This window comes from Balaenoptera physalus (genome assembly GCF_965194825.1).
Source record: "Balaenoptera physalus genome assembly, chromosome: 8".
Classification (NCBI taxonomy): domain Eukaryota; kingdom Metazoa; phylum Chordata; class Mammalia; order Artiodactyla; family Balaenopteridae; genus Balaenoptera; species Balaenoptera physalus.
Window position 1 is genome coordinate 72,267,788 of NC_138887.1, and position 22,036 is coordinate 72,289,823.

Genomic DNA, 22,036 nt, shown 5'->3' on the forward strand with positions numbered 1-22,036 from the left:
TTTTGAAAACCAGATGAGCCCTCAGATGACCGTGGCTCCAGATGACATCACATCAGGTGGAAGAACCACCCAGCTGAGCTCAGTCAACCCATGGGCATTATGAGAGATAACAAAATTGATGTTGCTTCAAGCCACAACAAACTGCAGTGGGGTTGGTTTATTACACAGCAATAAACAAGCTGTCTTAAAATTTGGCCTAAGATAGACACTTTGTCTACTAATAGCTGTTTTTCTGGATGGCTTTGTCCATGCCCCATAAGAAGAGAGAAAGTCTCCAGGAGAAAGGTTGCCCTTATTTTCAAACCCAGGATCCCCCTTCCCTAGGTCTTCAGGCAGCTACAGCCAACCATGCCAGGGCCCCAGCTAAAGAAAGTCACACTACCACACCTTTGCACTTGAAGTCAGCAGCTAAAAACTGCTCCTTCAGCTTTGGTTTCTAACAGCCAATGGTCTGTTTATTAGCAAATAAGAAAAGTGGCCCCACACCTTTTAGCATGTAGAACAGAGTGGTAGTGTTGCTGGGGTGGAAGCAGAAACTTTGCAAGGGAGTCGTCTGAATTCACTTCACTGTTATTTTCTTGAGAGGAAACTGGTCTTAGTGGCTTCCTTGCAACATTATATTACACTGCATTGCCCAAGGTCATTATCAATGCAAACCACAGTGGAACTAGGCCAAACTGCTCATAAACTTCACTTTATGACCTACCACAGGAATGTCCTCCACCTTTCAAGAAGGAAGTTCATTCCAGTCCTATTAGAAGTTTGATGATAAGACCTAGCACTTATGTTAAGACATTTACAACACGGATTTAACTTAAGAGAATGTAAGAAATTCACAGACATACTACCCAAAGCACTCTACAGATTCAGTGCAATCCCTATCAAACTACCAATGGCATTTTTCACAGAACTAGAACAAAAAATTTCACAATTTGTATGGAAACACAAAAGACCCCGAATAGCCAAAGCAATCTTGAGAAAGAAAAACGGAGCTGGAGGAATCAGTCTCCCTGACTTCAGACTATACTACAAAGCTACAGTAGTCAAGACAGTATGGTATGGTACTGGCACAAAAACAGAAATATAGATCAATGGAACAGGATAGAAAGCCCAGAGATAAACCCACACACATATGGTCACCTTATCTTTGATAAAAGAGGCAAGAATATACAATGGAGAAAAGACAGCCTCTTCAACAGTGGTGCTGGGAAAACTGGACAGCTACATGTAAAAGAATGAAATTAGAACACTCCCTAACACCATACACAAAAATAAACTCAAAATGGATTAAAGACCTAAATATAAGGCCAGACACCATCAAACTCTTAGAGGAAAACATAGGCAGAACACTCTATGACATCAATCTCAGCAAGATCCTTTTGATCCACCTTCTAGAGAAATGGAAATAAAAACAAAAAAAAACAAATGGGACCTAATGAAACTTAAAAGCTTTTGCACAACAAAGGAAATTATAAACAAGACGAAAAGACAACCCTCAGAAAGGAAGAAAATATTTGCAAATGAAGCAACTAACAGAAGATTAATCTCTAAAATATACAAGCAGCTCATGCAGCTCAAAATCAAAACAACAAACAACGCAATCCAAAAATGGGCAGAAGACCTAACTAGACATTTCTCCAAAGAAGATATGCAGGTTGCCAACAAACACATGAAAGGATGCTCAACATCACTAATCATTAAAGAAATGCAAATCAAAACTACAGTGAAGTATCACCTCACACCAGTTAGAAGGGCCATCATCAAAAAATCTACAAACAATAAATGCTGGAGAGGGTGTGGAGAAAAGGGAACCCTCTTGCACTGTTGGTGGGAATGTAAATTGATACAGTCACTATGGAGAACTGTATGGAGGTTCCTTAAAAAACTAAAAATACATCTACCATACGACCCAGCAATCCCACTACTGGGCATATACCCTGAGAAAACCATAATTCAAAAAGAGTCATGTACCACAATGTTCACTGCAGCTCTATTTACAATAGCCAGGACATGAAAGCAACCTAAGTGTCCATCGACAGATGAATGGATAAAGAAGATGTGGCGCATATATACAATGGAATATTACTCAGCCATAAAAAGAAACGAAATTGAGTTATTTGTAATGAGGTAGATGGACTTAGAGTCGCTCATACAGAGTGAAGTAAGTCAGAAAGAGAAAAACAAATACCATATGCTGAGACATATATATATGGAATCTAAAAACAAAACAAAACAAAATGGTCATGAAGAACCTAGGGGCAGGACGGGAATAAAGACGCAGACCTACTAGAGAATGGATCTGAGGACACGGGGAGGGGGAAGGGTAACCTGGGACAAAGTGAGAGAGTGGCATGGACATATATACACTATCAAACGTAAAATAGATAGCTAGTGGGAAGCAACCACATAGCACAGGGAGATCAGCTCTGTGCTTTGTGACCACCTAGAGGGGTGGGATAGGGAGGGTGGGAGGGAGGGAGTTGCAGGAGGGAAGAGATATGGGGATATATGTATACGTATAGCTGATTCACTTTGTTATAAAGCAGAAACTAACACACCATTGTAAAGCAATTATACTCCAATAATGATGTTAAAAAAAAAAAAGAACCTAGGGACAGGACAGGAATAAAGATGCAGACGTAGAGAATGGACTTGAGGACACGGGGAGGGAGAAGGGTAAGCTGGGACGAAGTGAGAGTGGCATGGACATATATACACTACCAAATGTAAAATAGATAGCTAGTAGGAAGCAGCTGCATAGCACAGGGAGATCAGCTTGGTGCTTTGTGTTCACCTAGAGGGGTGGGATAGGGAGGGTGGGAGGGAGACACAAGAGGGAGGGGATATGGGGATATATGTATATGTATAGCTGATTCATTTTGTCATAAAGCAGAAACTAACACACCATTTTAAAGCAATTATACTCCAATAAAGATGTAAAAAAAAAAAAAAAAAGTAGACAGAAAAAGCTGTCTACTGCTCCTGGAGATGCACTAACTGCAGAGAACATTCATTCATGCCACAAATATTTTTAAGTATCTGCCACGTCCCTGAGACGGTGCTAGGTACTAGCACAGATGCACCAATTATGGTCCCTGCAGTCACAGAAGTTGAAGGCTATATGGGAAAGAGAGACAACACCATGGTGCTCTAAAGATTACAATCACTTCATCAAACACCGATCTTTAGGTCAAAAAATAAAAGCATACGTTTCTGGGAACACTTGAAAAAAAAAAAGATATTCACAGACTCTCACTGCAACAGGGTCTAAAAGTTATATTCTACATTCAGGTGTGCAAAACAAAAAAATTGTAGTTTATTTCCCATAAATAATGACATTCTTCAGGCCTACCTTATTGATTAGTTGGGGATCAGGGGAGTGTTCAAAGTTCGAACTTGCTACAATGGATGGCAACACAGCTGGTTGAGTTTAAGCCATCTCTCTTACTCTCTTAGATGACTCAGTTTTCCCCTCCTCTGGCTCTTCTTACGCAGGAGGTGAGGAGTGTGCATTTTGCATGACCTGAGGGCCCGTGTCCACGTGGGGAGCTTCAGACTCTCATTGTTCTCCTGGGGAGTGGGGCCTCTGGTCCCATCTCTAGACTGATGGCCACAAGGGTGTGTGTCTGGTTCCAGCCAGTTTTCCTGGTCATAGATCCTCCAAGCTGCTCCCTGGGACATGCCCACCTCTGTGCTCCTATTTTCCAAAGCCTACAGGACCTTCTGACCCCAGCAGCCTCCACAGAAGGAGCTGCCCCAGCTCATCTGTGAGGCAGACTTGCTAGCAGTGCTGTAGTATCCTGCCCTGCCATGTTGGCAGTGCCTGGGCGCAGGTCTTCTCCTAGAGACTGGCTGCCCCTGTCCCCCTCCCCCAGAGGAACATGCCACTAGCCGTGACCTCAGATTCCCTTACATCTGGATGTTTTTACTATAGAACCCCTGGAGGACCCACTCATAAGGGCACAATGAGATACACGTGCCTGAGCTCCCCACCCCCTACTCTATCTCAGCCTCACAATTGACCAGGGCTGGAAGGGGTATTTTTTCTACTATCTCTGTGATAACTAAGTTCTCTCTATGCTATAGAACAGGAGTTGGCAAACTTTTTCTGTAAAGGGCCAGAGAGTAAATATTTTAGGCTTTGTGGGCCATATGGTCTCTGTCACAACTATTCAACTCTACTGTTGTGGTGTAAAAACAGCCATAGACAGTATATAAATGAATGTGATTGTGTTCCAGTAAAGCTTTGTTTGCAAAAACGGGAGGTGGGCGGGATTTGGTCTGTGGGCCATTGTTTGCCAACCCCTGCTGTGGAAGAAACCAGTTGAGCTGAGTCTTCCAGGCATAGCTTCTGATAAGGAAAAGTGTGGTGGATGAGAGATAGTCACAGTTTGGGGGTCTGTTTGGGGTTTTTTGACACTGTTGCCATCAAACTGTGGCTCTGTGAATCTTCACTTTAAAAGCCCGTAACTGCTTTGACCAACAGAATATGGTGGAAATGGCAGTGTGCCTTTGCTAGCTCAGTCCTTAAGAGACTGGCAGATCTCTTTCTGTCTCTTGGAACCCTCGCTCTTGAAACCCTGAACTGCCATGTAAAGAGTCCAGTTACCCTGGAAAGACTATATGGAGAGGATCTTAGATTACACAGAGATGAGAAGGGTGCAGTGGAGCCCAGCCTTCCAGCCATCCCCACCAAGACGCCAGGCACATGAGCGAAATCGTCATGGATCGTTTAGGAAGCCCAGCTGAATTCCACCGATTGCCCCCCACCTCCCACCCAAGCCATAGGAGGCAGAAGACTCACCCCACAAAGCCCTTTCCGAGTTCATGACGCACAGGAATGGTTGTTCTTTGAAGTCACTAAATTAGGTGAATTGCCTGAACAGATTATGGATGAAAATTCAGTGGATTAATTCAAAAATATTATTCTTTTTCCACTTAAAATCTAACAGAGTCACTAAATCTCATTGTTTCCTCTTCTTGGTAAATACAAGGTAAAGCTTCAAGCAATTGATTTCTTGTCTTACATATCAGAGCATGAGAAGATTAAATTTTCCTACCACAAAATTCCAGCCCAAAAATTCTGGAAGGAAACATGAGTGACTCAGATGAAAGAGTAATTGGTTTGGGACATGAGGGTACGTTAGCATTGTGTTTGACAAGGATTACATTTTTACTGCCATGAAGGGGCTTGTATCTTCCTTGGCACAATTATGCAATCCCCCAGGGCTGCACACAGGACAGGACGTGTCTATTCAAGCATCACTGGAATAAACAGGATTAACGAACACGAGGCCTTTCTCCCTTCTCTCTGCTTTTCGAGAGGGGAGGATTCTTGCTTTGCGGGTATGCCAGCACCTGGACTTTCCTCTTTGGTGCAGAATCTGGGTAATGGACAGATTTTCCCAAGGAATATAATCAGAGTGAGAGTTCCCAGAGTGTCTTTGTGGGGAGCGTAAATGGAGGCCCTAGGGTTGGGGGTGGGACTGGAGGTGGAGAGAGAATAGAGGAGCCACGTGGAGGGGAGGGAAAGCGTGGATGGGAGAGAAAGAAACAGATTGTCGGCCACTCTGTGCCACCTCTGTGAGTGGGAGATGCTGTGCCGGGTGCATGTGGGGGAAGAATTTTATAGTGGGCAACTGGGAATGGGGAGTAGATTGATGGAGTAGCAGCTGCTGCCTGTGTGGAAAACAGTGGCAGAGAGCAGAAGAGACGATTGTTAAGAGGTTTGGCTGGACATTAAGAACTTTATCTCCACCTCCATCTCTCTGGTCTTTTTTCAAAGGCTAAATGGCATTGAAATAGTTTGATTATTATATTTGCCTATTATAAACCAAGGTGTTTTCTTTTTTTCAAAAGTATCCTTTAGAGGAGAGGAATTATAGCCAAGTCCCTGTAAAGTTTCTCATATTTGGGGCTTTCTTTCATTTACTTTATTTCGAGCAGCTAAGTGCTGTTTGCAGAAGGCACATTGGCCTAAAAGATCTCCATCAATGCTGTTTTTGAGTGATTCTGAAAATCTGGAAATTCCCTGATGGAGTCTAAGAAAGGAGCAAAAATATTAACTACAAATTTAGTTGTTTATTTCTAGGGTATCAGCTCATAATTGCAATCAGTGATATTCATTGTCTATAGAACATCTTCTATAGATCTCGTAAGTCTTTTATAAATCTTTCAATAGATCTTCGTAGGTCTTTAAAAAGCGAAACAGTACATATTTACGTTATGGAGATCAAACGTAAACACCAACAAGGTGACTAAAAAGAAAAACAAGAGATCGAATATTATAGAATGGGTACTTGTTTCTTGAGGTGACATTTCCAGGGAGAACATCATTCACAGAATCAAAAAGAACAAATTCTCCAGTAACTTAGATGGAAATAAAGATGATGCACTATGAAATACTGTGGAGAGTGGTTCAAAAAGTAACTCTAGTCGTGTTTTTAGTGATTTTTCTTATAGGGGAAAATAAGGGGTTTTCTTTATATCTCAGGTTGTTTTACTTGGGGACATATAGATGAATGTCAATTTCTTTTGTGCTTCTCTGCTATTTCTTTCAACTGACCCTGCACATACACTGAGCCACGTTGGGTCCCAGTTATATTCAGGCTTCACAATACATTCTTTAAGGCCTATTGAAATAAGCAAAAATAGCTTTTGTCTAAATTTCATGTATGTTTCAAAAGAAAATGTGGTGTTTAGAATCTTTGTTATCCCCAAATACTTGTTTTTGCGTTTCTCAGCATGCATAGATAATTTCAGAGAAAACTCAAGGTGAATCTCAGAGTTGATAATCACATATAATTGTGCTTCTTGAGATTGACACATAATTTTATAATATTACTTTAATTTGCCAAAGGAGAGGGTAGAAAAGGAGCTGGAAAACTTTCTTTAATCCTTGTGTTGATTTGGCATAAGAAGTTATGGCTAGAGGTTATGGCTAGAGGTATCTCGTTTTCTCTCGATTTGGCTTTGATCTGAGTAGAAGTCATGAATCAGCAAAGCACAGATCACATCTGACCCACAGACTTGCTTTGTTTGGTTTACACAATGTTTTTTGTTTGGTTTAAGTTTTTAACATTTCTCTTTAGATGGGGTTCACCATAATCACCACTACTCCTTACCCCCTGCTTGCTTTAGTCATTTATATTATCTTACTGGTCCCTGTGGATGTTTTTTTTTGTTTATTGGTTTGGTTTTTTTTGTTGTATTTTGTTTTGTTTTTTTGCAACCTTTGGTGAGAGTTTGTAGAAATTAGTTCCATAAATTGGCCATAAAACCTACAAAGCAATTTGCTTATGTGTCAGTTGCTTTATCATTTCTGGATTTACTATCAAGTGGCCTCAGAAGAAAAGAGGGAGCATTTGGTTGGCTCTCCCTGAGGCTTTCTTAATGTTATGCTTTTAGTTTACTCATAAGTTTGGACCTAAAAATAATATTCGAGCACCCTGGTTACCAAGGATGGTACTGGATTATTCCCTCTGAACAAAGACTTTTAGCGTTAGAGGAGTATGAAATGTAGGTTCTCAAGTTCACAAACAACAACACTAAACTTGAAAGAAAAGTCTGTTGCAATAGTGAGTAAAGCTTGATTCAGGCATTTCAAACATCTCTTGAGGACCTACTAACAATCAATAGTATTTTTCACCTTTCAGCATTTATTGTGCATTTCTTTTTCCCATTCTAAATAGACTAAATAGACTAAATAAAATAGTCTAAGTAGACTAAATAAATAGACTACAAAGAGAAGACTTTATATTGAGAAGACCATGTCAATCACATTGGCATCTACTGGAAATGGTATTCCTGTGTGCTAGAATCCCTTATACGTCTCTTTTCATTTTTCTAGAAAAAAAAAAATATCTGGGTAACAGTAATATGTGTTTAAAAATAAAAGCCAGCTGCTCATCACACATTCACAGCTTCCTCCCCTGCCCTCCCTGCTTCTTTGCCAGGCATACAGGAAGTCAGATTTTCAATTTTCAATTTTATCTTGCTTTTTAAAAATCTTCTACTGCAAAGCTTTTCTGTTTAGATGGATCTGGTGGCTGGAAGTGGGTATTTTTGTGCCCTGACTCACTAAATAAAAAAGGTATTTATCCACTTTACCTTTTACCTTTGGACAAAAGGTATTTATCCAACACACTATCTAGTGCTTTTCAGACCAGAGGGACTAGATAACACATATATTCTAGAAGACTCACATGTTATTCCACCAATTAATAAAATGACATTTTAGGCAAACATGTTCTCTTATGTACTTTATTTTAGGGGGAAAATATCTAAGATATTAGATGTGGGTGGTTGATTGCAAAAATGGCCCCAATTTTCTACCTGTTCTCATATCCAAGCCCTCTGCAAAGTGACTTTTTAGCTCCTCCCATCAAGAGATAGATTTTATTTCCCCACTCTTGAACCTGGGCTGGTCTGGTGACTCTCTTTGGCCAACATGGCAGAAGTGGTGGTGTCCCAGCTCTAAGCCTAGATCTCAAGAGACCTTGTGCTTCCATTCTCTCTTGGAGTCTTGCTGCTGTCACGAGAACAAGAATGAGAGAACTCATGGAGCAGAACCAAGTTACCCTGGCTGAGGCCATTCCAGATGAGGCAGCCCCCAGCCCACCTGCCAGCTGGCCACGGATGCATGAGAGACACCAGCCAAACCCCGCCCCATCAGCAGAACTGCTCAGCCAACCACAGACTTGTGAAAAATAATGAAGAGTTCTTTTTTTGGAAACAATTTGTATTGAAGTATAGTTGATTTACAATGTTAATTTATGCTGTACAGCAAAGAAAATGAAAAAGAATATATATATATATTCTATTTCATATTCTTTTCCATTATGGTTTATCACAGGATATTGAATATAGTTCCCTGGGCTATACAGTAGGACCTTGTTGTTTATCCATCCTATATGTAATAGTTTGCATCTGCTAACCCCAAACTCCCAGTCCTTCCCTCCCCTACCCCCTCCCCTTTGGCAACCACAAGTCTGTTCTCTATGTCTGTGAGTCTGTTTCTGTGTCTTAGATATGTTCATTTGTGTCATATTTTAGATTCCACATATAAGTGATATCATATGGTATTTGTCTTTCTCTTTCTGACTTACTTTACTTAGTATGATAATCTCTAGGCCCATTCATGTTGCTGCAAATGACCTTATTTCATTCTTTTTTATGGCTGAGTAATATTCCATTGCATATATATACCACATCTTCTTTATCCATTCATCTGTCGATGGACATTTAGGTTGCTTCCATGTCTTGGCTATTGTAAATAGTGCTGCAATGAACATTGGGGTGCATGTATCTTTTCGATTTGTAGTTTTGTCTAGATAAATGCCCAGGAGTGGGATTACTGGATCATATGGCAAAAGAGTTCTTGAAACACTCTGTTTTGGGGTGGTTTGTATGTGACAGTAGCTATTTGATACACTTCCTCATAAAATAGGCATTTTGGTATATATGGACGTATATCATAGAGAACAGGAACATAGATGTAGGTGCCACTACACTGTAATTTGGAATTTAGTGTCAGATTCACTATGTTCAAGTCCAGCTATACCACTACAAAATGGCTGACAAATTAATTCCTCTAAACTTTAGTTTCCTCATGGAAACTAAGGAAAACTAGTACATTACAGGGCTATTGTAAGGATTAGAGATGATATACAAAAGTGCCTGGAAAACAGGTGCTCAATAAATGAAAATTACTAGTATGCTTATGTATATGTTTGAGGTTATGTGACTTGTAACTAATAAGTTTCACCTTCCTGGAGCCCACAGGTTATGAGCAATACATGTATAACTATTAAAGTGGTCTGTGTATCTGGCCCTCACAGGGAGGCCTGTCTAAAGCCAAGCTCCTCCAAGTAACTTTCTTCTCCTAGCAATATCTCAAGGTGGTTCTCCTTGGAGGTCTAGAAATTATCTGGCCCAGACCTTCACTCTCCACCCCCCACTCTTCACTTGTGCTGGATTTTTGCTATGGTTCTGTGTCCCTGCACTGTCCTTACCCTGCCTTCCTGGTTTGTTGCTATTGTTTGATTGTTCCTCCCTGGTCTTCATGACTGCTGACAAGTTGACATTATTACTGTGGCTTGGCTTCTCCAGCCATTACCTCTGTCTTGTTACTCTCTTTATCAGTATTTTTAGCAGGTTCTCATGGCAAAGACTGGCTAGATACTCACCAAACCCCTTTCTCTCTCTGGGTACATAGCTGAACTATATTTTCCAGTCGCTAATATCTGTTGGGGACCATTTTTATTAAAATTTTGTTGCAGAATTGATGTATAACTCCATCAATGAAAAAAAATTTGTTGCAGAATTGATGTATAACTTCCAGGATAAAACAAGGGTGCACCTTCTCCATGCTGTCTTTTCATTCCATGGTTAGCTGGTTGGAAAAGATAGACTGGAAGACAACGGTGGCATAGGGGATGACAAAAGTACTAGATGGAAAGAGCCTGGATCCCTGTGTCACCACTTGGAAGAGAGCTGCCTAAAAGAATGACCTGACCAGGAACATCTGCATTAGTCTTTGCATGAGTTAGAAATAAATTTTCTTTATGTTAATAAGTCTCTGAGATTGGAGGGGTTGTTCATTACCATCGAGTAGCCTAACATATTCTGACTAATACAACTCCCAAATTTTATAACCCTATTTTCTTTGTTTATTAAAGTGCTCCTACCATAACAGCTTTAATTTGTCTCGTTGCTTCTGACAGAGTCTTTGCACCTTTAAGCCTGGGCAAATTGCCTAGAATTTGGGTGGAAAGAAAATATAAACTAACTCAACAAATACGTATTGAACACATTTGCTAGGTATTGGGCTAGGCACAGAGGTTGGATAGATGAAACACAAAAAGAACATCATAGTGCCTCACTCAATGTTACACTTCCTCAGGACTGACTTCTGTTGTCTACCTCCTCTGCTCCCAATTATAAATTCCCTAGATACTGCAAGAAGGGCAAGAAATAGTCTTTTTTTCCTCTGCTTCTCCTTCACAAGTCTCAATCCTGAGGATACAGGGCAGTGCCATCATATCTTATTACATTTCCCTCCTAGAAGACCCATTTGAGGCTCCTTAAAGAAGCTACCTCTTTGCTTCCCCTTCCATTCCACAACTTCAGAGGTGACTAGGACAATGAGGCAACGCCCATAAACATCCTCACTGTAGATATAAAATTTCAATGTCACAGTATTTTTATTGTTGTTGTCATTTATTCTCCTGCAAAAATGCCAAGAAAGATGGATCACAAGATTGTGAATCTATGGGTTTCACCCTAACATTGTTTACAACCTGGAATGTACCTGGTTATTAAAAATGGGAAAATAAATAATTGGTAAAATGATGCTTAGCTTTATTTTCCACTGAAAAAGATAAGACACTTGGATAAAGAGAGAGACTCTTTGACAGAGGAAAGGTGAGGTTGATTTAAAAAAAAAAGTCCCAGCGGTGATACTTCTTTCAATCATAAAAAATTTGCATTCCCAATTTAGCTTCATAGTCCTGAAACATTTCTCCTTCCAATGCTTTTGGTTTTTCATCTGACGCTAAACAACATGTTGCTGGATAATTAAAGAGTCACATTTGGGGGGTTTTCAAGGATCTTTGTGTATTAGCTGGATGGCGTTTAGGGCCAGGCAGCAAGGTGGTTCAGAAAAACTTCAGTTTATATTTGCCTGTTGAAAAATGTTAAAAGGGCTTTTCTGAAACCGGAGGTGTCTACTGAGTCCAGAAAGAATCAGAGGAGCCGCAACGGCTGGATGCTATAAAAGCCTCAGGATTGGAACTCATCCTTCAATCATTTCACTAACCATACATAGAATATTCAGCAAAGGGATGTTTGCCACGGAACCATTATCTGTTTCCCAGCTCTGCTGTGTCTGACAGTAAGTGAGATCGGCTTGCTTTGATACTGAACGTGTTGGGTGGAAATAATTAATTCTTAGTCTGTATAACTAAATCATTGTTTCGCCTCTTTTCCCAGCTTTAATCAGGTTCCCACGGGCCACCCGCTGCGCCTGCGCACAGGACCACGCACGTGCTCCCTGTGAGCTGTCAAATCCCGTCTGCCAAAAGAAATCTGCTTTACAGATTTTAGATGGGATTTAAGATACTAAACAGTGTTCTTCAGTGAACAATAACGAGATTCTACTAACAACTTGATTTACAGACTAAATGTGACAGATGTGACTAATCTGGTATTGATAATACTACAAAATATAATAAAATTCTATTTTTAAAATAGTGCCAGTTGAGAACCTTTCTTCCGTGTAAACAGTTCAAAGTCTTTTAGGGGAGAAGTAACCCTGTTTTCTGCTTATGCTGCAATTGGCACGAAATATTTCACTAATGAATTGAAAGCACTACATTTTTTTTTATTGAGTGTTAAAATTTTTAAAAAGACAAAAAACCTAAAAAAAAATTTGGAAGCCAAGCAAAGATAGCAAGACTAACTTTATTTTTATAATTCTCTGAGTATTGAGTTCAAGAACCTAGTAGCTAGCACAGAGCTTGCCACTCAACAAAGATCTGTTGGGCCAAAATCTTTAAATGTTTCTTCAATTGAAATGTCTGTTTTATCTTTAGCCTGACTTTTTATCTGTGTGGAATGTTTCTCTGGCAAAAGTACTATATTCTGACACATAGTTCTTTTTTCTAAGTACTAAGTTACATTGCTCTTGGAGTTTCGGACTTTGAATATACCCCATGTGGGACATTTCAAATGGTGAATGGAACTCTTATGCCGCTGGAAATTCTAAACTACGTGAAAGAAAATTTGTTTCTCTTACTCATTTTCTGTTCAACCATAATTTTTTTTGTCAGTGCTGAGATAAATTCAACTGCAGTAAATAAATTGCTCAGTTGATATTCTTGTGTTGCTGCCTTTATTTTTCTTATGACATTCTGGAATTCTTCTGTTGTTAAAAGGAAAGAAAACTCAGTTTGGTGCCTGTTTCCTTTTCCCTGACTTGATTTTAGAAATTAATGAGAATGCTAATGAAATAGCAAAGAAAATAAAAAATATAAACAAACCAACAAAACGTTACTGTATAAGCAAACCTGAGACCAAAGAATGAAAAAAAAAAAAAAGGAAAGAAAACTCAGAAGGATGTACCCTTTGAACTAAAATGTTAATAAGAATATATGAAAAGAAAAAGAGAGAAAATAGAAAACAGAAGGAGAAGAGTCAAAAGATGCTTTGATATAGACATAGCAAAGATCTTGCTTCGGAGCCTTCTACTATAGGGTTCAGATCTTCTGGGGGCGTCTGTTGAATGAACAGGACAGGTGGGCCTCCCTGAGGCCTTTGACATGCTTGTTAAGAAGCCTCCTGGAAAACAATGCTAGTTCTGTCCGCCCCTAGAATTAAGAAACATTGGACTCTTCTGAAGGCCAGGTGAAGGGGATAATCTGGGGGGAGGGGAGGTTTGAAGAGCTCTTTAGAGAGAACTTATCCTAAGGAAAGATGAGTGTTTAAAGAGACCTTTAAGTAGCCATTGGAATAGGACGGTGCTATGGTCTGAATGTTTGTGTCCCCTCGTGATTGGGATTAGTGCCCTTATAAAAGAGGCCCCACAGACCTCCCTAGCCCCTTCTGCCATGTGAGGACACAGTGAAAAGACAACCATCTGTGAACCAGAAAGAGGGCCCTCTGCAGAACCCCAGGACCTCCAGAACTGTGAAAAGCAAACTTCTGTAGTTTATAAGCCGCCCAGTTTATGGTATTTGTGTCACAGCAGCCCGACAGTCGAAGGCAGATGTGGACTTCTAACACAAGACAGGAACTGTGGCTTGAATCTACACCCAGCCCCACCTTCAGATCCGTGTCTGAGTCTAGGAGGAAAAAGCTGGTCGAAAACATCAAGAGTTGCTTCTCGAGAAACTGTGAAGGGCACAGCTGTACTGCTTTGGGACACTCTGTGGAGGAGGGTTTCAGTTTCTCCCACATTCCTATAAAATTATGATGTGACCTCAGCACTTGACCACCGTAAGAGTTGACACCTGTGTCCAGCAGAGCAGCCCAGAGCAGTGGCCTGTCAGCTGGGGGTCAGCGTGCAGTGAGGAGCCAAGTGCAGTGGCCACAGGCCTAGAAGACGACTGCTCCTGGGGGATGGAAGGAGAGCGGGCGGAGGGCGTCCAGCAAGTCCCACGGTCACCAGGCCGTAAGGCACAGGAGGGACGCCTTCTGGGGATGCCCAGTGGCAGTGGGGAGTGGGAGGGTGGCTTCTCAAGGGACCAGAGGTGCCACATAAGCCGGTGAAGGCAGTAGGCCAGCAAAATGTAGGTGGAGAGACGAATATAGCCCCAGAGACGGCTGAGGCCTAGAGACACTTGGGTTAGAGAGAGAAAAAGGGATCCTGAAGGAGAGATCTTCAGTTTCACTTGTGGATTTCAGAAGAGGCAGAGCTGGGATTTTAAGGTAGGTCTGGCTGAGTCTAGGCCCTGCTTTATTCATCACTAAGCACTACTGCTTCAAACAAAATGATTAGTGCAACATGTGGCCCCAAGCCAGGTCCTGAGCTTGAATGTCTTATTCTACCACGTGAAAGAACAAGGAGTAAAAATTCATCTTTTAAATAATGAAATAAAATCTGTGTGAAATTTTTTAAAATTATTTACTGATAATGTTAAGATATAGGAAAGCTATTTGTGCTGGGAATTGATCTGCTAGAACAAAAAAAAAAAAAAAACAGATCCAATAGATTCACAGCCACTGATGCTGGGAATTGATAGAAGTGACCTGACTGCCTGGAGCCCAGGTACCCCTCGGCGGCCCTCCCCACCAGAGCTGACACAGCTGACCCCACCATCAGTGGTCAGTTCAGGCCTGGTCTCCAGGCTACCCCTTAGATCCCGCTGGGAGCTTTTAAAAATCACGGGAACTCTGCCTGCACCTCGGGCTAATTACATCAGTATGTCTAGGTGTGGGACTCAGGCTTCGGGAATTTTTAAAGCTCTCCAGGTGATTCCACTCTGCAGTCACAGCCCAGAACGCTGCTCCAGGATCTCTGCAGACCTCGGGAAGAAGGGCTGAAGGAAGCTTTGCCCAGCATCGTGCCCTGGGACCAGTGACCGGGCAGCCTGTCTGGAGGCTCACCTCTGCCCCGGCCCCCGACAACACGCCGTGCAGGGGTGCCTGGCCCACGTTTGCAGATGGGTCCACAGGTGAGAGGATTGCTTTTCCTAATGGGATCTTTATAACACTGTTGGCTTTACGCGGTGATTATAGATGGTCATAAATATCTAAAAGTGATATTCTGAGGTGCTTTTAGTCCCGTGGCACTTGCTGTGAAGCCTCCGAGAAGTCATTGTGCCTCTTTCTTGTCTCAGGCACGAGCTTTATCGCGAAAGGGCCAGTTCTGTTTCTGTTTCTTTTGACCACAGCCTTCTGCTGGCTGATGATACTGTTTATTTTGTTTTATTAAATATTCTTGACTATGTTAAAGTTGTTGAAACATACACACACACACACACACACACACACACACACACAGCTGGCAGCCATCTAGCTCAGCAGGGGGCCCGGACAGAAAGCTGGACTTCTGCCTTTACCTCCAGATCCAGGCTCTGTCTGGTGCATCAGTTCTAATTACAGACACCCTCCTTGTTCCTTGAGTCCGAGTTCCTGTTTTAATAACCTGCTTCACACTCCAATTCCTACTACTTTGGGCTTTATCTGTCTCCCTGCACCAGAAGTCTACCTGCAACTGTTATCAAATTGCCTCAGGCCTGCAGTTCACGGACAGCTGTTCCTAAAGCCGTCGCCCGTTCCTACGTCGTGCTTTGCGGTGCTTTGCACACCAAGCACACACTTGCTTGTGGCCGTTAGCTGCTGGACTGGAGCGTTAACCTCCTTGTCCCGTATTCTTCCTCGTCCCCGCCATGGAGCTCGCCTCTGCTCCCAGCCCTGTCCCACACTGTCGGCTCTCCTCCATCCATCACCTCACTGCACTTAGTGGAATCCTCTCATGACCAAGCAGGAGCCCTTACCAAAAGCAGCCAGTCACTGGCTCTTAGGTATTGATATATTTCATCCCCCCAAATCGTCTAGTGGTATTTGAAATGCTTTTTAGGATATGTATGTAAGTTATGTGCTTCCTGTTCAACAGATCAATAACAGAAAATCTATATTTCATATGATTAAATACATGTTCATTCATTCAATAAATATTTTACCTGCCAGGCAGGATTCTAGGGATGAAGGATACGAGACAGACCAGATTCCTGCTCCATGGGACTTACATCCTAGTTAGAGGAGACAGACATATAAAACACATTTAAAAAAAATACTGTTGAAGAATGCTAAAAATGGTACAGATGAACCGGTTTGCAAGGCAGAAATAGAGACACAGATGTAGAGAACAAACGTATGGACACCAAGGGGAGAAAGCGGGGAGGGGGGGATGAATTGAGAGATTGGGATTGATATATATACACTGATATGTATGAAATAGATAACTGATATATAAAAAAAAGAATGCTAAGTGCTATGAAGCAAATAGAACAGGGTGAAGTGATAGAGAAATTTAAATTAGGTAGTTAATAAGGTAATTAGTGAAGAGGTGGTTAAAGCGTGAATGATAGAAAGGTCTGGGGGAAAAGTGTTCCAGACAGAAGGATGAGCTAGGACAAAGGTCCCATGGTGGCAACAAGCTTGACATCATTGGGGACAGTAAGAAGCCTCTGGAAATGGGTGTGTGGGGAAGAGTGGGACCAGGTGAAATCAGAGAGGTTGGCAGGGTCAGATCAGGTAGAACCTTAATACCAATGTAAGGAGTATAGATATTATTCAAAGTGTCATCAAAAGCCATTGATGGGATTTAGGTACAGGCCTGAAGTGATCTGATTTACATTTGTAAAACATCACTTGGATTACCAGGCAGAGAACAGATTATAAAGGGCAGGAATGGAAGGAGGGAGACCTGTTTAGAAGGAAAAATGTATCAGTCTGGATACATTTGGCTTGGCTTTGACTAGTGGGTTATAATGCAGATAGAAGTGGATGGATTCAGAATATATTTGGGGATGGAGTGGATGTCAGGAGGGGTCAGAGGTATAGGAAAGTGATGAAGCAAGAACAGCCTGTAGATTGAAACTTAAACATATGGTTAATTCTTTTAATGTGAAAATCTTTATTTTGACAAATAAGTGCAGTATAAAAAAATTGACCTGAAAAGTTAAAAAAAACTTTAGAACACTCCCTAACACCATACACAAAAATAAACTCAAAATGGATTAAAGACCTAAATGTAAGACCAGACACTATAAAACTGTTAGAGGAAAACATAGGCAGAACACTCTATGACATAAATCACAGCAAGATCCTTTTTGACCCACCTCCTAGAGAAATGGAAATATAAACAAATGGGACCTAATGAAACTTAAAATCTTTTGCACAGCAAAGGGAAACATAAGACGAAAAGGCAACCCTCAGAATGGGAGAAAATATTTGCAAATGAAGCAACTGACAGAGGATTAATCTCCAAAATTTGTAAGCAGCTCATGCAGCTCAATATGAAAAAAACAAACAACCCAATCCAAAAATGGGCAGAAGACCTAAATAGACATTTTTCCAAAGAAGATATACAGATTGCCAACAAACACATGAAAGGATGCCCAACATCACTAATCATTAGAGAAATGCAAATCAAAACTACGGTGAGGTATCACCTCACACCAGTTAGAATGGCCATCATCAAAAAATCTACAAACAATAAATGCTGGAGAGGGTGTGGAGAAAAGGGAACCCTCTTGCACTGTTGGTGGGAATGTAAATTGATACAGCCACTATGGAGAACGGTATGGAGGTTCCTTAAAAAACTAAAAATAGAACTACCATATGACCCAGCAATCCCACTACTGGGCATATACCCTGAGAAAACCATAATTCAAAAAGAGTCATGTACCACAATGTTCATTGCAGCTCTGTTTACAATAGGCAGGACATGGAAGCAACCTAAATGTCCATCGACAGATGAATGGATAAAGAAGATGTGGCACATATATGCAATGGAATATTACTCAGCCATAAAAAGAAATGAAACTGAGTTATTTGTAGTGAGGTGGATGGACCTAGAGTCTGTCATATGGAGTGAAGTAAGGAAGAAAGAGAAAAACAAATACCGTATGCTAGCACATATATATGGAATCTAAAAAAAAAAAAACAGGTTCTGAAGAACCTAAGGGCAGGACAGGAATAAAGACGCAGACGTAGAGAATGGACTTGAGGACATGGGGAGGGGGAAGGGTAAGCTGGGACAAAGTGAGAGAGTGGCATGGACATATATACACTACCAAATGTAAAATAGCTAGCTAGTGGGAAGCAGCCGCATAGCACAGGGAGATCAGCTTGGTGCTTTGTGACCACCTAGAGGGGTTGGGATAGGGAGGGTGGGAGGGAGATACAAGAGGGAGGAGATATGGGGATATATGTATATGTATAGCTGATTCACTTTGTTATAAAGCAGAAACTGACACACCATTGTAAAGCAATTATATTCCAATAAAAATGTTAAAATTTAAAAAAAATGTTTTAAAAGATGCCTCTTAGGTACCAATCACTGAATAATCTGTTACACCCTCAATTTACTGGGCAGTTTCACAGCAAATAGAAAAGCATAGCATCCCTACTCTTTAACAAAAATTTAATAATGTTTGGTAGGGACAGTGGTGTACTCTGCCCATCAAATAATGTAATGTCGTCAATACTATTCTATTTTACTATGACTACTTTCAACAAATTGGCAGAAGGCACTTTGACAGTCATTTGGTGTTCCACACACACACACATGTAACCTGGCTCCCGTGTGATTGCAGAGTCTGTCAGTGGTGACGTGAACAGAAGGAGCTGGGGCAGCTTCTGTGGGGAGAGCCAAATCTCAGTCCTCTCACATTTCCTCCTGGCTGCCGACAAATCTCCCCTCCGTGTAGGGAAGGGCATTTCTGCTGATGTCCTGCTTTCTTTTTCGCCTCCTCACCCTGACATGACCTTGGGAATACAGCTCCCTGAAGCAGGAGTTCTTCCCACTCTGCTTTAGAGTATTCAGGCTCCAACTATAAGGTATTGATTAAAGCATGGACTTGCTTGTGTTCACATCAAAGACGTTTTGGATGTAAAGGTCGGTGGGAAGTAAATTATTGCTATTTTTTCCTGAATTACTGTTGTAGATGTTTTGAAAATTGTAGTAAGGAAAGTGAGTATCATTCTTGAGTGATAACCTTGTCCTTTTCATGTATTTTCTTTATATATGTATACACACACACACACACACACATACATTGGCACATATTGTGCTTTTATAAAATTGGAGGTTTCCTGCTTTTTTCACTTAACAATTTATCATATGCATTTTCTCATATCACTCCTTTTCTAAAACATGATTGTTAATGACTGCAATCGTATGCCTGTCCCATAATTTTTTAACCATTCCCTATTGACAGATATGAAGGCTCTTCTCACATTTTTGGTCATATAAATAATGCTGTGATAAACATCGTTGAACATAAATCTTTGTTTATGCATCTGATTCATTTTTTAATTTTTAAATTAATTTTATTGATTCCTAGAAATTAAATAACTGGGTCAAAAGAGAAGAAGTTTAAGGCAAATTCCCTGCCACCAAAGTTAACACTAGTAATGATGACAGCAGCTGTTTGAAAGTGCCTGTTTCACCACAGCCATTTTATGAATGGATGTTCATCATGTTAAGATGTTCTCATGTGGGGGAAAAAATAGAAAAAATGACACTGGTGTATTTAATTTAAAGTGTTTTTTTTTTAATTTACAGTTTGAGTCTTGAACACCTTATATGTCCTTTAGCCACTATCATGAATTGGCATATCAGTAATTTGCCCATTGTTGTATTAGGAAAAGTTTATTATTGATTTATGAAGGCCCTTTATATAATAAATGAAACCCTTTGAAAGTGATATAATTCTAAACACTTTTCTAGTTTGTTCCTTCCCTTTTAATTTTTGTTTTTGGGTTTTTTTAAAAAAAGCATGCTTTTTGAGGGAATTCTGCATCAAAATTAATAGCAAATATTTGGAAGTCCAATCTGAGATCAAATCCTGGCTCTGCTTCTTACTAGCTGTGTCTTTCAAATTATTTAACTCCTTTAAACCTCAATTCCCTATTTTTAAAATCAATGTAATACCACCAATGTGATAAATTTATGATAAAGAGTAAATATAATAATAATAATCTTAACATTTGTGTCAGGTATTATGTACTCTTTTACATGGTGCATTTATTTTTAATTTTATTGAAGTATAGTTGATTTAAAATGCTGTGTTAATTTCTGCTGTACAGCAAAGTGATTCAGTTACACATATATACATTCTTTTTCATATTCTTTTCCATTATGGTTTATCACGGGATATTGAATATAGTTCCCTGGGCTATACAGTAGGACCTTGTTGTTTATCCATCCTATATGTAATAGTTTGCATCTGCTAATCCCAAACTCCCAATCCTTCCCTCCCCTACCCCCTCCCCTTTGGCAACCACAAGTCTGTTCTCTATGTCTGTGAGTCTGTTTCTGTGTCTTAGATATGTTCATTTGTGTCATATTTTAGATTCCACATATAAGTGGTATCATATGGTGTTTGACTTTCTCTTTCTAACTTACTTTACTTAGTATGATAATCTCTAGGTCCACTCATGTTGCTGCAAATGGCATTATTTCATTCTTTTTTATGGCTAATATTCCATTGTATATATATATATACCACATCTTCTTTATCCATTCATCTGTCGATGGACATTTAGGTTGCTTCCATGTCTTGGCTATTGTAAATAGTGCTGCAATGAACATTGGGGTGCATGTATCTTTTCGAATTATAGTTTTGTCTGGATATACGCCCAGGAGTGGGATCGCTGGATCATATGGCAACTCTATTTTTAGTTTTCTGAGGAACCTCCATTCTGTTTTCCACAGTGGCTACACCAATTTACATTCCCATTACATGGTACATCTTGTTTAATCCTCACAACAGCCTTATTAGGAAATCTTCTGATATTAGGGCATATTAATTATGATAGAAAATGCAAATTCAGGGCTCTGGGGAGTCCTATAGTAAAAACAACCTGGTAAGCTTTGTTTATCTCAGCATCTGCCAAAGTTATTTAACCACAGAATCTCTTTTTTCAGGCCATGAATATTATACAGTACTGGCATTTCAAGGAGAAACTTATTTTAAAATTAAATTTTATTTTGAGATAATTGCATATTCACATGCAGTTTTAAGAGATAATACAGAGAAATCCCACGTGCCCTTTACCAGTTTCCCCCAGTGACAACATCTTGCATAACTATAGGACAGTATCACACCGAGGACATGGCCATGGATGCAGCCAAGATACAGAGCACTTCCCTCACCGCAAGGATCCATCCTGCTGAACTTCTACAGCCATGCCCACTTCCCTTCCACCCACCCCCTTTTCTTTATATCTTCTATTTCTTTGCTGAGCCTTTCTATTTTTTTCATTTGTTTCAATCATAGTTATAATTGTTCTTTGGAGCATGTTTATCCTGGCTGAGTTAAAATCTTTGTCAGTTAATTCTACCATTTCCATGATACTGATGTCTTTTTCATTCCACTTGTGATCTTTCTGATTCTCGGTATGATGAGTGATTTTTCAAGTACACCCTGGATATTTTCATATTATGTGATGAGACTCTGGATCTTACTTAACCTTCTATTACTGACTTTTTCTGGCCCTGCTCCAGCACGGGAAGCTGGGGGGCACTGCCTCATTTGCCAGATGAAGGGAGAAGTCCGTGTTTCCCACTCAGCTTTCATTGACACTTAGGGAGGTTGGGAGGCTCCTCGTTACTGCTGGGCAGAGACGGCAGTTCAGCTCCCCATGTGGTCGCACGTGGGGGGCAGGGGCGGTTGACAACTCATTACTGCTGGTGACGGTGACGTGGAAGCCTGGCTTCACTCCCACCTCCTCTGACATCATCCCTGAGGAGGAAGAGGGTGCCTCCTTCCGGCCAGGGGGAAATGCAAGTCCAGGCTCCCGC

General features: G+C 40.7%; 1 long non-coding RNA gene across 2 annotated transcripts in view; it reads left to right on the forward strand.

Annotated features, from left to right (window-relative positions):
- The first annotated feature begins 2,618 nt into the window (after nucleotides 1-2,618).
- LOC309665581 overlaps nucleotides 2,619-22,036 on the forward strand; it is a 138,971-nt gene continuing 119,553 nt past the window's right edge. For both annotated transcript variants that reach the window (XR_014266538.1, XR_014266539.1), the window contains exon 1: nucleotides 2,619-19,126. This is a non-coding gene — a long non-coding RNA (uncharacterized lncRNA). The remainder of the gene's footprint in view (nucleotides 19,127-22,036) is intronic.